Raw genomic sequence first — 14996 nt, 5'->3', positions numbered from 1 at the left:
TTCGTCTGGCGAAAATTATCCCCGTATTCAAGTCCAAAGACTTTTTGCCGGTGAGGAAAGTCAATGCATCGGAATCGGCGAAAATGATTTGCCTATGAAAGCTGTCGAAAAAAAGTGCACAATTGGGGTTTTAAGGTGCAAACTTGCGGGAACCACCCTGCACCCTTGGGACAGCCCCCCAAAGTTAAACTGTGTAAAAAAAAGTTTTTTAAAAAAAACCATAAGAACGCCCCAAACAAGTATTTTCAATTTGGGGGCGAAAAAAAAACAAAGTTTGGGGACAAACTTAAAAACTAGCTAAATAGACTCCAGGGGGGTCCACAAGTATGCCCCAGGTGTTTTTAAGATTGCATGTGCTTGCGGCAGGTGGATTTTTTTCATTTTTTTAAACTTCACATTAGCAACTTCAAAATATGCAAACACCCTTTGTCATGTATCACAAATTTGTTGGGACTAGTTATTTTGATGAAAAAATATTGCTTAATGCCATTCTTCACCACTTTTGCAAAGACGCTAATAGCAAGCTTTTGGAGAAATTAAAAAATATATAGCTTTTTTAGGGGTACTAGAACACCCCTATAGTGATCCCCTATGTTAGTGCAGCTTTTCGGGGGGTACAGAGTGTTTTCCCCATTTTTGACAGTGCTTTTCACCAGGTCCGAATTCGCTGATTTCTAATTGAATACGGGGTTAAGCGGGGACGGGCGCAATACTTTTCCGCATGGAAAACCAGCGATGACGGCGAAAAGTCTTGCATGCAAAAAGTACGGGACTTTTCGCACCTAATTGAATATGCCCATCAGTTTGAATTGCGCTCCATATACAGATGTGTCTACTACATCTATCCTCTGTGCGCTGCAAGTCATGCCACACATAACGCGGAAGCTCCATGTGACTCTGTAGCGCAGAGCGTCATTTCGTGCAACTTTTTAACTTCAAAGGCGTCTTATTAGCACAGCAATGCGAATATATAGCACAAGAAGCTTTTGCTGATTAAAATGATATGTAACAATCTCATTGTATAAGTGCTGTAATCCCGCAGATGGCAAGAGCCTGGGCAAGGAGAAACACAAAACCAACTGATACTTTGGGCCTGATTCATTAACGATCGCTATTGCTAAAGCGTAAGCAGACGGCCAATTGTTGTGTACTGCGCATGTGTCTGCATCGCAGTGTGCGTGCGCGAAGGCACCACTGCGATCGCACAGACCACGCAGAGTGATTGACAGGCCATGAGCGTTTGGGGGTGGTGATGGGGGAGTGGTCGGAGAAACGCAGATGTGTCTGTACGTTTGAACGTCGTTGCATGGGCGTGCATAAATTAGCCATTGCGATTACATACACAGCCTGAGTACTCACTGCGTGCTACGAGTTAGCAATTTCTACATAAGGTCAGGGCTGCTGTAATTCTGCATGAGGGGCCGATGGTACTCGATGTTACTGATGTTTATGGAGGTGTGCAAGGTATTACGGAAGTCAGATAGCGGTAGTGGGAAGCAGTGGGCATCTCTATGCTGGCAGTGCGACGGCATTGCGATTGCAATCAGAAAATGTTCGCAGCAGACCTGCATGCGATTACGGAGCTGCGATCGCAATAGCGATCCTTGATGAATCAGGCCCTTTGATTGAAGAGGCAGGCTTCCAAGTTACCATACAGCACTCCACACCTACGCATTTCATCTAATTTGGCCTTTTTCAAGGCAACCTTCAAAAAGACCAAGTCGGTCAAAACGCATAAACGTGGATTGTTGTATGGTAGCTTGGAAGCCTTCCTCTTCATTCAAAGTATTGATCGGTTTTGTGTTCCTCCTTGCCTGGGCTTCTCTTCTCTACATATGCTTGGCCTGGCTTTGTTAGATAACACATGTACACTCTACTGGACTTGGGCTTCCACTAACAGGTTCTGTAAAAAAACAATTGAAAAGTAATTATTTTTATATAATTTACAAAGCCAAAAGTGCATTTTTTTCCTGCCCAGTACCACACTTAGACTAAAAATGCACTGTGTACTTACACAACAAAAACTATTAAAGTCATAAGATGGTGATTCAGTTATGGGGCATTAGACACAGTTGTCGGTCCATTTTACTTCTGATTGGATGCTACCAGATTCCAATTGACTTCAGCATGAGAGAAAGAGAAGAAGAAGGTGCAGGGCATGAGGAAAAGTATAAAGGGTTAAGGGAAAGATTGGGTGGTGAGGGCAAATGGTAGAAAATGGTTAGGGGGGCTAGATATAATAAAAGGGTAAAGGGACACACAAAGGATGAAAAAGAAAGGGCAAACAATGCAGAGATACACAAAGGGGAGGGCAAAGAGATCGATGGGAAGACATACACCAGACAGACACACTAAAAGGGTAAAATCAAGGAACAAATGCACACATAAAAAGTGGTTGTGGAGACAGAGCCCCAACATGAGCAGACAGAAGGAGAGAGACTGGCACAGACAGAAAATAGGAAGAGATGCTGGCACAGACCGAGGAAAAGCAGAGAGGTGGATGTAGAAAAGTAGAGAGGTTGGCGAAGGAAAGTCAAGAGCAGAGAGGTTGGTAAAAGACAGAGTAAGAGTAGAGAGGCTGGGACAGAGAATGGAAGGTATCCAGGGCACTGCGAGTGATCTGCACACGGGCATAGGGAGGGCGGCTGTGTACCCAGCAGCTGTCTAAGCTGACAGCCTGCCGGGTGACAGCATTGAACTGTGAGCGCTGGCCTCTGAAGCGATCGGAGGCTAAGGAAGCCTCTGATCACTTCAGAGGCCATGGTTCCCAGTGATGCAGTGCGCAGGTGACATCATGACATCACCCGTGCACTGAGGAGCCTGCACGGCCTTGCCTGCTGGATCTAGTTAGATCCATTCAGGTCAGCAGCAGCAACGACAGCATGGGCGATGGATCAGGTAAGTACAGGGGGGGGAGGGGACAGAACTACAGGGGCACTACTGGGGGCACCTATAAAGGGGCACTGCATAAGGGCACCACTACAGGGGGCAATGCATATGGGCACCACAACAGGGGGCATTGTATATGGGCACCACTACAGGGGGCTCTGCATATGGGCACCACAACGGGGCATTGCATATGGGCACCACTACAGGGGAACTGCATATGGGCACAGTATGGGGGGCACTACTTTAAGGGGCACAACTACTGGGGGCACTGCATATGGGCACCTATACAGGGGGCACTGCATATGGGCACCACAACAGGGGGCACTGCATATGGGCACCACAACAGGGGGCATTGCATATGGGCACCACTACAGGGGGGAACTGCATAGGGGCAGAACGACAGGGGCACTACTTAAAGGGGCACTGCGTATGGGCACCACAACAGGGGGCATTGCATATGGGCACCACTACAAGGGCCAATTCATATGGGCACCACTACAGGGGCCACTGCATATGGGCACCACTACAGGGGGAACTGCATATGGGCACTACTATAGGGAGCACAGTATGGGGGCACTACTTTAAGGGGCACAACTACAGGGTGCATTGCATATGGGCACCATAACAGGGTGCATTGCATATGGGCACCACTACAAGGGGCATTGCATATGGGCACTACTACAGGGGGCACTGCATACGGGCACCACTACAGGGGGCTGCCTCTAATCTTTATTTTAATTTTTTTACTTTAATCTCATATGGATCCGCCTCCTTCCTGGAACACTTGAGGGGGGCGCCATCGCATGCACATGCTCCGGGCGCCCTGGATACTCGCTACTCCCTGCTTGTGGGCAACATAGATACAAGGAATTAGTAGGGGGCAAGTCAAAGACACAGCAGCAAGGCGGATACATGGGTATCAGTAAGCAGAAATCACAGTGTAATGCACAGGAGCCAGACTGGAGCAATAGACTAGAGATGGATGTTGATGTCGGATGTAGTAGAGCAATTTTTTGCCACATTGCACACACGCAGTGATTGATTAGTGATTGCAGAAGCAGTGAGGATTTACTCACAAAGTAAGTGACAGATAGTGATCATTTGGGGGAAGTATCTGTGGTGGCTACAAAATGCAGGTGTGTCAACATTGTTTTCTGGGCGTATTCTAGTCAGCCCATGCAAAGTCATTTGCAGTTGGACTGGCCCTGGCGTTTTAGTTGTTCCTGATGTTGCGTCTTTTGTATGTCTGAGGAGGCATTAATGGCAAATGAGAGTCATAATGAGGCAGATCAGACTTCCTGACCACCAACATATTAAGGGGGAGATTTAATAAAGCTTAGAGAGAGATAAAATTAGAGATCAATATAGCACCAACCAATCAGCTCCTAACTGTCACTTTACAGGCTGTGTTTGAAAAATGACAGGAGCTGATTGGTTGGTGCTATTTATCTCCAATTTTATCTCTCTCCAAGCTTTATTAAATCTCCCCCTAAGCATCAATTTCATGAGGGATCATAACATAAATAAATAACGTACAATGACATGATAGAGAATTTACTGCACATATGCATTTACAATACATAGGGGTTGTAGGGAGCAAAAGGTAGCAGAATAACAACTGTAGCTGATGGTGGGAAAGTGTGTGTACGTACCAGTGGCGTAAGTTCATCCCAGATGCCCGGAGGTAAGTTATAATTTGGTGCCCCCCTGTCACAGCCGCTGACACTGTAATGTAGCAATTGGCATGCAGACAAGCTATAGACAAGGGTGGCAGTAAATGGTGTGACATGGAGCTCTCCACTAGTGTATGGTGGCTTCTCAGGTGGTGGGAAGGGGTGCCATGTATTGGGCGGCCGTGACAGTACACTCCAGGTACATAGTTACAGCCCTAAGTGGGGTGAATATGTTGTGGGCAATGGAGGAGGTGCCCCTTCAGAGCTGGAGCCCGGCGGCAGGCGTCTCCATTGTCTCCCATAGTTCTGCCCCTGCTACATACAGTATGTGTGTAATCAGACTAGCAATTTAAAAGTGCAAATATTATTTCTGCAAACCTTTTGTAGCAATATAGTAATCCTTCTGGAATAGCAGTAGCTGCACAAATAGACTAAATTTAGCAATTTGAAAACAAACCAGGCTGTAATGGCAGAGCCATCCCTAGGCATAGTCATTGTAAGCAAATGCCTAGGGCAACTGAATGGCCTAGGGGCATTCCAGGGCTCTGCCGCTACACTTCCGCGGAGACGTTGCTTCAGCACTGAGCTACAAAGCAGTACATGCCCCCGCCCACTGCCGTCAGTCACACAAGGAAGCCAGTCGCAGTGTGTGTTTGTGCGGCTGGCTCTGTATTAATGCCCGCCTCCTGTGACTATGTGCCGGGTGTCCATCCCCCGTCTGGAGCCCTGCAGCGTGCCGCCGCCACTCGCCCACCAATGTGTGCCGGCTGCCCATCCTCACTCCGGTGGACTCTGCCACAGGAGCTCTGAAGTGTGCCACCACCATCCGCCCAGCAATGTGTGCCAGCTGCCTGTCCCCCGCCTCTATGCTGCAGAGACCTGACCTCAATAGGTAGCACCTCCCATTATATATTTTCAGGGTGTGCAGTCTAGGACCCTTTTCTATACACAGAATGTAAGATACACCGACATGTGTATATCTTATATATATTTGTGTGTGTGTGTGTATATATATATATATATATATATATATTATATATATATATGTGTGTGTGTATGTATACATATATATAATATATATATATATATACACGCACACTATATATATATATATATATATATATATATATATATATACTGTATATTTATTGCATGCAGTCTGGCACTCTGGATAAATAAACTGGTAATCTTGAGGGTGCCCATAATAAACAAATTCCTATACTGAGCTGAAAAACCCCTCAGGAACAAAAACAGACAGCACTCCCCAGTAGTCGTAAAAAAGTGATATATTGTCACAAATCACATAGGTGATGTTGATGTTTCAAGACCCATTTGTTTTTTCATCAGGAAAGACAGTACTTACTGAGGAATGCCGCCTGTTTTTTCCTGAGGGGCTATTCAGCTCGGTATGGGAAGTTGTTAGGGGGCACCAGTCAAAATTTTGCATGGGGCACCAAATGGGCTAGGGCTGGCTCTGTGTAATGGCTACTACTGTATCTCCAGGATGCCAATCTGCATGTGCATTATGTTTACATGACCATAGCATGCCTTGTATGACATGACTAGAAGGAAAATTAATTAGGGGGGATATTAAATATGCAAATCTCCAACTTTCAAACAAATTTTGTGAATTTGATAAAAGGCAGCCTAAGGTCTTACCAAGGGAAAATCAAGTACATGCTCAGAAGAACCACAGTCTAATAGCTTCCAAAGTTGTTCTACAGAAATAAAAAGCCTATCAAGATAAGAGAAGGTAAATGGTCTCCTAGGTAATTCCCTGGCTCTTCAGTGAGCTGACACTAACTAGCTTCTTAGTACATGATCCACACAGGTGCACATTTGTACAGCAAATGCTTTCTTCTAGGAAAAGCACTTTGTATAGGATGGATGTGGATGAGCCTTGACATAAGCGATTCTGTTTTGACTCGGTTCTTTTTGCCAAATTAGCACAAGTTCAGATCTCTACTATTGGCTACTCAAAACATGTGAGAGCCGGATAACCAATTAGATGCAGTTTTTGAGATACGATCATGACCGAGAAAATACGAACTGCTCATCTCTACTTGAGATGCTTGAACGGGTATAGACTTGATGTTACAACTACAATAGTAGTAGGGCCATAAAGCCAACTTTAATTTTTCTAATCTCCTATCCACTTTAATAGTTGGCTGCATTTTGTATTTAGAGTTGCTTGTTACAGATTATGAAGTGTGGTTTATGACTTCAAGGTCATAGTGTGTGCGTTTACAAGATCTATCAGACTTTTCAATAATGCTCACTAGTGATGAGCGGTTCGGATTCTGAGGAATCCGAACCGCTCCGAGCAGGTGGAATCCGAGTCCACCCGAACGCAAGTTCGGGTGTTCCCGCCTGACTCGGATTCCACCTCGAGGCCGAACGTCACACGTCCGGCGTCGGATTCTCGTGAGACCTCGCAAGAGCCGGGTGACGTTTGGCCTCTATAAAAGGCGCGGCGCCCGGCTGTCGGCGCCATTTCGCGTGACTGTATCCAGACGGAACAGTCACGCTTAGTTAGGTAGTGATAGAGAGGGGAAAAGCGAGACTAGAGTTAGATTAGTTAGAGAGAGTAGTTCTACGTCTTGCCACTGTGTGCTCCGTGACTGGGCTTAGCCCACTGTGTGTATATTATACAAGCTCCGTGACTGGACTTACACAACTGTGTGCACTGTGTATTATACAAGCTCCGTGACTGGACTTAGCCCACTGAGTGTATTATACAAGCTCCGTGACTGGACTTAGCCCACTGAGTGTATTATTTATATTATACAAGCTCCGTGACTAGGCTTAGCCCACTGAGTGTATCATACAAACTCCATGACTGGGCTTAGCCCACTGTGTGTATATTATACAAGCTCCGTGACTGGACTTAGCCAACTGTGTGCACTGTGTATTATACAAGCTCCGTGACTGGACTTAGCCCACTGAGTGTATTATTTATATTATACAAGCTCTGTGACTCGGCTTAGCCCACTGAGTGTATTATACAAACTCCGTGACTGTACTTAGCCCACTGTGTGTATTATACATGCTCCGTGACAGGGCATAAGCCCACTGTGTGTATATTATACAAGCTCCGTGAAAGGGCATAAGCCCACTGAGTGTATTATACAAGCTCTGTGACAGGGCATAAGCCCACTGTGTCTATTATACAAGCTCCGTGACAGGGCATAAGCCCAGTGAGTGCATACAAGCTCTGTGAAAGGACATAGCCCACTGTGTCTCTTATACAAGGTCCGTGAAAGGGCATAAGCACACTGAGTGTATTATACAAGCTCCGTGACAGGGCATAAGCCCACTGAGTGTATTATAGAAGCTCTGTGACAGGGCATAGCCCACTGTGTGTATTATACAAGCTCCATGAAAGGGCATAAACCCACTGTGTGTATACAAGCTCCGTAACTTTACTGGACACAAGCCCACTGTTTGTATACAAGCTTCGTGACTGCTTGGGCCTTAGCCCACTGTATACAAAGCTCTGTGACTCCATGGGCCTTAGCCCACTGTATTCAAGCACTGTGACTTCTTGGGCATAAGCTCTCTGTGTATACAAGCTCTGTGACTGCATGGGCCTTAGCCCACTGTATACAAGCTATGTGACTGCATGGGCCTTAGCCCACTGTATACAAGCTCTGTGACTGCTTGGGCCTTAGCCCACTGTATAAAAGCTCTGTGACTCTTTGGGCCTTAGTCCTCTGTGTATACAAGCACCATGAGTCCTTGGGCAGTAGCCCTCTGTGTATAAATCAAAAGCACTGTGACTCCTTTGGGCACTAGCCCTCTATGTATAAAAGCACTGTGACTCTGCATGTCCTTTTTAATATCCAACATAAGGGTGGGTGGTAGGGCCCAAGGACAATTCCATCTTGAACTACCTTTCATTTCTGCCACTGCTGTGTGGTAATGTTTCATAGATGTGCTTTAAACTGTGGTGTCTGTGCCACTACGCCACTGCTCTGACGCTTGGTAACCAGTCAGCTCACTGCAACCTTTGGCCAATAATGGTGAAAACTATAATTTAAGCTGTGAGGTGGTCTAAATTGACTGGAAATTAATGTTATTGAGGTTAATAACACTCTAGGAAGAAAAAAAAGCCAGATTTATGTGATTTTAGCTTTTTTTGACAATTTTTGTAAAAAATCCAAAGCCAAAGCCAAAGCCAGTCACCGCAGTTTGGCAAATCCAAATCCAAAGCCGGATGATGAATTAGAACCAAATCCAAATCCGGTAAAAATGGTCCGGCGCACATCCCTAATGCTCACACATGTTGATAAGATTCTCACAGCCTTACCATCAGCTGCATTACAGGAGACACACTTTAGGACGTTAAATAGGATGTACGTTTCCCCAGCACCTAGGAAACATTTTGCCGAACAAGTAACTGGGAAGTGTCCTAAGTGCCACAGACCTGGCACAACTTTGGCCATAACCTCTGGTCCTGCAGCAATAAAATTAGATTTTGGAATAAATTCTTGGCCTACACCAATGTCAGTCTAAGACTCCATCTACAACTAGATGCTCAGGCAACACTTTTTGCTAATTTCTCTATGTGGAAATCTCAGGACCAAATCTCCCCCCTGATGCCTCTATAGACAATATTTGTTACCATAGCCAAACAAACTATGTAAACATTTGCGGAATTGACTCAACATAATATACTAAGGGCGGCATTCAATTGTTATAGTGCGCCCGATCTCAAGTCTAAAGTGACGGGAGATCATGGGGCGCTATTCAATTGTTGCAGATTTTCATTCTGATTTTGTTAAACTTTGTCTCACTGTTTTATGTTATACTTTGTACACATAAAGAGATTTGAAAAATAAAAAGTTGGCTGCATAGCACTTCCCAGAGTGTCTAGAATTAGAAGACACTGGAGTCATTGATGCCTTAAGACAACCCAATAAAAAACTGTCTCCAAAGTGCAGAGTCATATCATTGGGAGTCCACAGTCTTAACAGATGAACCCTACCCAATATTATGGGTCTTGGCAAAGTAAGTCCGTCCAAATCAATAGAAAAAAAGTATTGAGTGTAGTCTACTTGTATAAAAAAGAAAACATTTACACCTCTTGGTTAACTATGCCCCTTTGTTGGTAGAAGTACTTGAAGTACAATTCCAACTGTCTCTGAAAACTTTAGACATTTAGCATTCTTTCGAAAATATATAAGGCAAATTCAACTTCTTATCCAGGCTGGTAGCATAACTAATCAGATACAGCCAGCCATATGGGACTTTTAGGGCAGATATTCTAATCATGAGGTTCTGTACTATTTCAGACAGCGATCTGGGCTGAGCAGGGGCAATTTAAAGCTGCCCATACACGCTAAAATTATCGGGGCGATTATCGCCCTGATATTTGCAGCGTGTGTGCCGGCGACCGAGAGTTAAATATTGCTCGGTCGGGCATGCCGGATTGTCCAGCATGCCCGTCCGATGCGATATTTAACAGGTAAACTGTCGGCCGCATCGGGCAGTGTATGCCCAGGCGTGGCCGACAGATAGACATTTCCTGTGTTCCTTCCTATGGAAGGAACAGGGAAATGTCTCCTCCCCCGGTGGTGGAGAGCAGATGTTGGGCTGATACACTGCGAGAAATCTCACAGTGTATGCCGCTGACATCTGCGGCTGGCAGGCTGCCAGATAAAATGTCTGTCGGTCTGACAGACATTTTATCTGGACATGTATGCCCAGCTTTAGAGAGTAGATGGGCTAGAATGAAAAGGTTATTGGATGGCACTGCATGAGGGTGGGCACTACTTGGGGCACTGTATAAGGGGCACTACTGGGTGTACTGCATAGGGGGAACAACTACTGGGTTCCCTGTATAAGGGCCACTACTGAGGGCACTGCATAGGGCAGACCACTACCAGTGGTACTGTAAAAGGGGCACTACTGGGAGCACTGGCTAGGGGGGACCACCACTGGGGGCACTGCATAGGGGGGGAACTACTGGGAGCACTGTATAAGGGGCACTGCATATGGGAGGCCACTACTGGGGGCACTGTATAAGGGGCACTACTGAGGGCACTGCATAGGGGGGACCACTACTGAGGGCACTGTATTAGGGGCGCTACTGGCAGCACTGCATAGGGGGGACCAAAACTGGAAGCACTGCATAGTGGGGACAACTACTGGGGGCACCATATAAGGGGCACTGCATTTGGGGGTCCACTACTGGGGGCACTGTATAAGGGGCACTACCGGGGGCACTGCATAGGGGGAACCACTACTGGGGGCACTGTATAGGGGGCACTACTAGGGTCACTGTATATGGGGGTCACTACTGGGGGTACTGTATAATGGGCACTACTGGGAGCACTGCATATCGTGGACCACTCCTGGGGGCACTGCATAAGGGGCACTACTGGAGGCAATAAAATATTTATGATTATGCTCTTCTTTAGCGCAGTACTTTATGAAGATTTAGGACACCTACCCTCTTACATCAAAATACAAATAGCACTTACTAATGTTAGTAAAAGCATGACACTATTATTTGTGTAGAAATGCCATTTTTTATACTCTGCATGTTCCATTCATTTGTTTTCACCACCAGTGATTGCATGTAAAACTATAGCATGCTCTCCACTGACTCCCCTCATTAGACTGCATTAAGGAGGGGGAACACTGGGCACAATGTTGCACGGTGTGGTCTCATTCATTTTGTAAGGCCTGGACAAGTGGGGGCGGGCCGGATGATGAGTGGGGAGTGGGCAGGACAAGTTGGGTCAGGCCAAAAGATGAGGGTGGGCAGGGCTGATAAGAGGGGGAGGGACGGAGTAGTAGGGGAAGGTCCCTCAATTTTAAATGCCCCAAGCCCCTGAAGGCTTTGACTGTAAGTACAAGTGCTTATAACACTGCACACCAAGGGGCCTATTCATCAACACTAAAATAACATTTTTAAGGACATTTTCCTTAAATACTATTATTTTAGTATTCATGAAGAGACTTAACACAGGAGATATCATTGATATCTCCTGTGCTAAGCCCCCCTATGTTAATTTCCACACCCCATACATTAGTATGGGGATATGGAAATGATGGTATTCATGAAATTCCGAACATTATGTATTTTCGGAATTTGATGGTGTTACCATACGCCACTTTGAGGTGGCGAATAGCAGGTAGAACTTACCTGTGTCAGCGTGTGCAGGTCCCCCGACGTCTTCCTCCGTCGCTCTGGTCCCTCCTCTGGCTCCGGTGGCTGTTCTGAGACGTGTTCTCCCAGCAGAACACAATAAAGTTTAGAAAAAATAATAATAATTTTTTCTTCTAAACTGTACAGTGTGCTGCTGGGAGACCACGGGGGGGAGGTGAGCGCAGGGGTGAGGGGGACACAAAATGACCGCAGCTGTAGGTAGTGCTGCGCATGCGCTGGTTTTACAGATGTAACAGCACGTGCGCAGCTCGGATTCCAGCTGCGGTAAGTTAGTGTAGATAGGGAAAACTATCTATTTCCCGAAAAGCTGTCATCACAAAACTGACAGCTTTTCGGAAGAGATAGTTATGGAGAGTTATGAGGAGGAGGAATGATGAATTCCTTCGGTAATTAGGTAGAACTCCATGCAAGTTCTAAACCTAACTACCTCCATCAAATTTTTAGGTATGATGAATAGGCCCCTGTATCTGATAATTTTAAACTGGTGTTTAGTGTAGTTTATTTCAAAATGTTCTGCATATTTGCATTTAAAATATGATATTATGACATTATTAAGCCTCATTCAGGAAGTTATGTGATTACTATAGGTACATCATTTATTTATAATTTGATGACTTTATGTATTTTTCCCAAGTTTTATAATTTCCATATACTGTAAGTACAGGTGTCTTTTATCCTTTGAGCTCTCTGGAGACACAGACTTCAGATTGTCACCACTGAACTCTTTGGAGAGAGGTTGTTGGGGTTAGCTGGCATGACCACCATGTGCAATCACAATAATAACCTCTAGCATGGCCCTACCTCTCAATTTAGATCGATGGCAGGGATGGAAGTGGATTATATATACTAAATTAACTTCCTGGTTACATCTCAACCTAATTTATTGCACACTGGCTCAACAGTTTAGTTTAAGTGCAATATCACTAAGATAAGGGAACTTAGAACATTTCTGACTCTGCTCAGAATAAATAAAAATATTAGGATAATATAGAGCAAGAAAACATTAAAATCAGTTTATGATATTATATCTGAGGGTGGTTCAATAAACAAGGTAACAAGACCTCTCATTGCCTAAATTCACTCAACTCATATACAGTCAGGTGCATAAATATTGGGACATTGACAGAATTTTCATATTTTGGCCTCTATTCACCACCACAATGGCTTTGAAATGAAACAAACAAGATGTGCTTTAACTGCAGACTTTCTGATTTAATTTGAGGGTAATTACATCCAAATCAGGTGAACGGTGTAGGAATTACAACGGTTTCTATATGTGCCTCCCACTTTTTAAGGGGCCAAAAGTAATGGGACTATCAACTCAAAATCTATTTCATGGACAGGTGTGGGCTATTCCCTCATTATTTCATTATCAATTAAGCAGGTAAAAGGTCTGTAGTTGATTCTAGGTGTGACATTTGCATTTGGAATCAGTTGCTGTCGACTCTCAATATGAGATCCAAAGAGCTGTCACTATCAGTGAAGCAAGCCATCATTAGGCTGAAAAATCTAAACAAACCCATCAGAGAGATAGCAAAACCATTAGGTGTGGCCAAATCAACTGTTTGGAACATTCTTAAAAAGAAAGAACGCACCAGAGAGCTCAGCAACACCAAAAGACCCGGAAGACCACGGAAAACAACTGTGGTGGATGACAGAAGAATTATTTCCCTGGTGAAGAAAAACCCCTTGACAACAGTTGGCCAAATCAAGAACACTCTCCAGGAGGTAGGTGTATATGTGTCAAAGTCAACAATCAAGAGAAGACTTCACAAGAGTGAATATAGAGGGTTCACCACAAGATGTAAACCATTGGTGAGCCACAAAAACAGGAAGACCAGATTAGAGTTTGCCAAACAACATCTAAAAAAGCCATTACAGTTCTGGAACAACATCCTATGGACAGATGAGACAAAGATCAACTTGTACCAGAGTGATGGGAAGAGAAGAGTATGGAGAAGGAAAGGAACAGCTCATGATCCAAAACATACCACCTCATCAGTGAAGCATGGTGGTGGTAGTGTCATTGCGTGGGCATGTATGGCTGCCAATGGAACTGGTTCCCTTGTATTTATTGATGATGTGACTGCTGACAAAAGCATCAGAATGAATTCTGAAGTGTTTCGGGCAATATTGTATGCTCATATTCAGTCAAATGCTTCAGAACTCATTGGACGGCACTTCACAGTGCAGATGGACAATGACCCGAAGCATACTGCAAAAGCAACCAAAGAGTTTTTTAAGGCTAAATAGTGGAATGTTATGCAATGGCCAAGTCAATCCCCTGACCTGAATCCGATTGAGCATGTATTTCACTTGATGAAGACAAAACTGAAGGGAAAATGCCCCAAGAACAAGCAGGAACTGAAGACATTTGCAGTAGAGGCCTGGCAGAGCATCACCAGGGATGAAACCCAGCATCTGGTGATGTCTGCTTTCCAGACTGCAGGCTGTAATTGCTTGCAAAGGATTTGCAACAAAGTATTAAAAAGTGAAAGTTAGATTTAGGATTGTTTAGTTCAGGCTTGTCCAACCCGCGGCCCGCGGGCCGCATGCGGCCCAGGTCGACTCGTAATGCGGCCCGCATACCTCTCAAGTGTCCCGGATTCAGCTGGACATTCACGATATGTCCCGCTGTTCCGGGATTGCTCACTGTAGTCCCGGCGCCCCCAGACCACGCCCCCACGCTCTCCTTCATTCACTGTGCCGCCAGCGTAATCACCAGTGGCGGACTGGGCCGGGGGGCAGGGTGCCATGTGCCCCCCGGGCCGCAGCGTCATGCGGGCCGGTGCAGTCTGTGTCACTGTGACACAGACTGCACCGCGTGTGTAGCGCTGACTGGACGGAGTACGGTCAGCGCTACACAGCACAAACACACAGCCGCCGGAGCCGGCAGCTTTGTGTTTGCTGTAATCAGCAGCCGCTGAGAGTCTGTCAGACTCTCAGCGGCTGCCGCTGCTCCCACTGCGGGAGCCATCTTCCGGCTCCCGCAGTGGGTAATGGGAGAGCCGTCGTCATGACGACATCTCTCCCATAATGCAAAGCGGCCAGAGGAGCCGGTGGAAGCGGGAGTTTCAGGTAAGTGTTTTTTTTTTTTTTATTAAGTCTCTCTCTACTAGGGGGGGGATTACTATGGGGGCACTACCAAGGGGGGGAATTACTATGGGGGAACTACCAAGGGGGGGATTACTATGGGGGGCACTACCAAGGGGGGGTTTACTATGTGGGCACTACCAAGGGGGGGGATTACTATGGGG

This window comes from Taudactylus pleione, unplaced genomic scaffold, assembly GCF_031769625.1.
Source record: "Taudactylus pleione unplaced genomic scaffold, aTauple2 ptg000244l, whole genome shotgun sequence".
Lineage (NCBI taxonomy): Eukaryota > Metazoa > Chordata > Amphibia > Anura > Myobatrachidae > Taudactylus > Taudactylus pleione.
The sequence above is the reverse complement of the archived record's forward strand: the minus strand, read 5'-3'. Positions refer to the sequence as shown.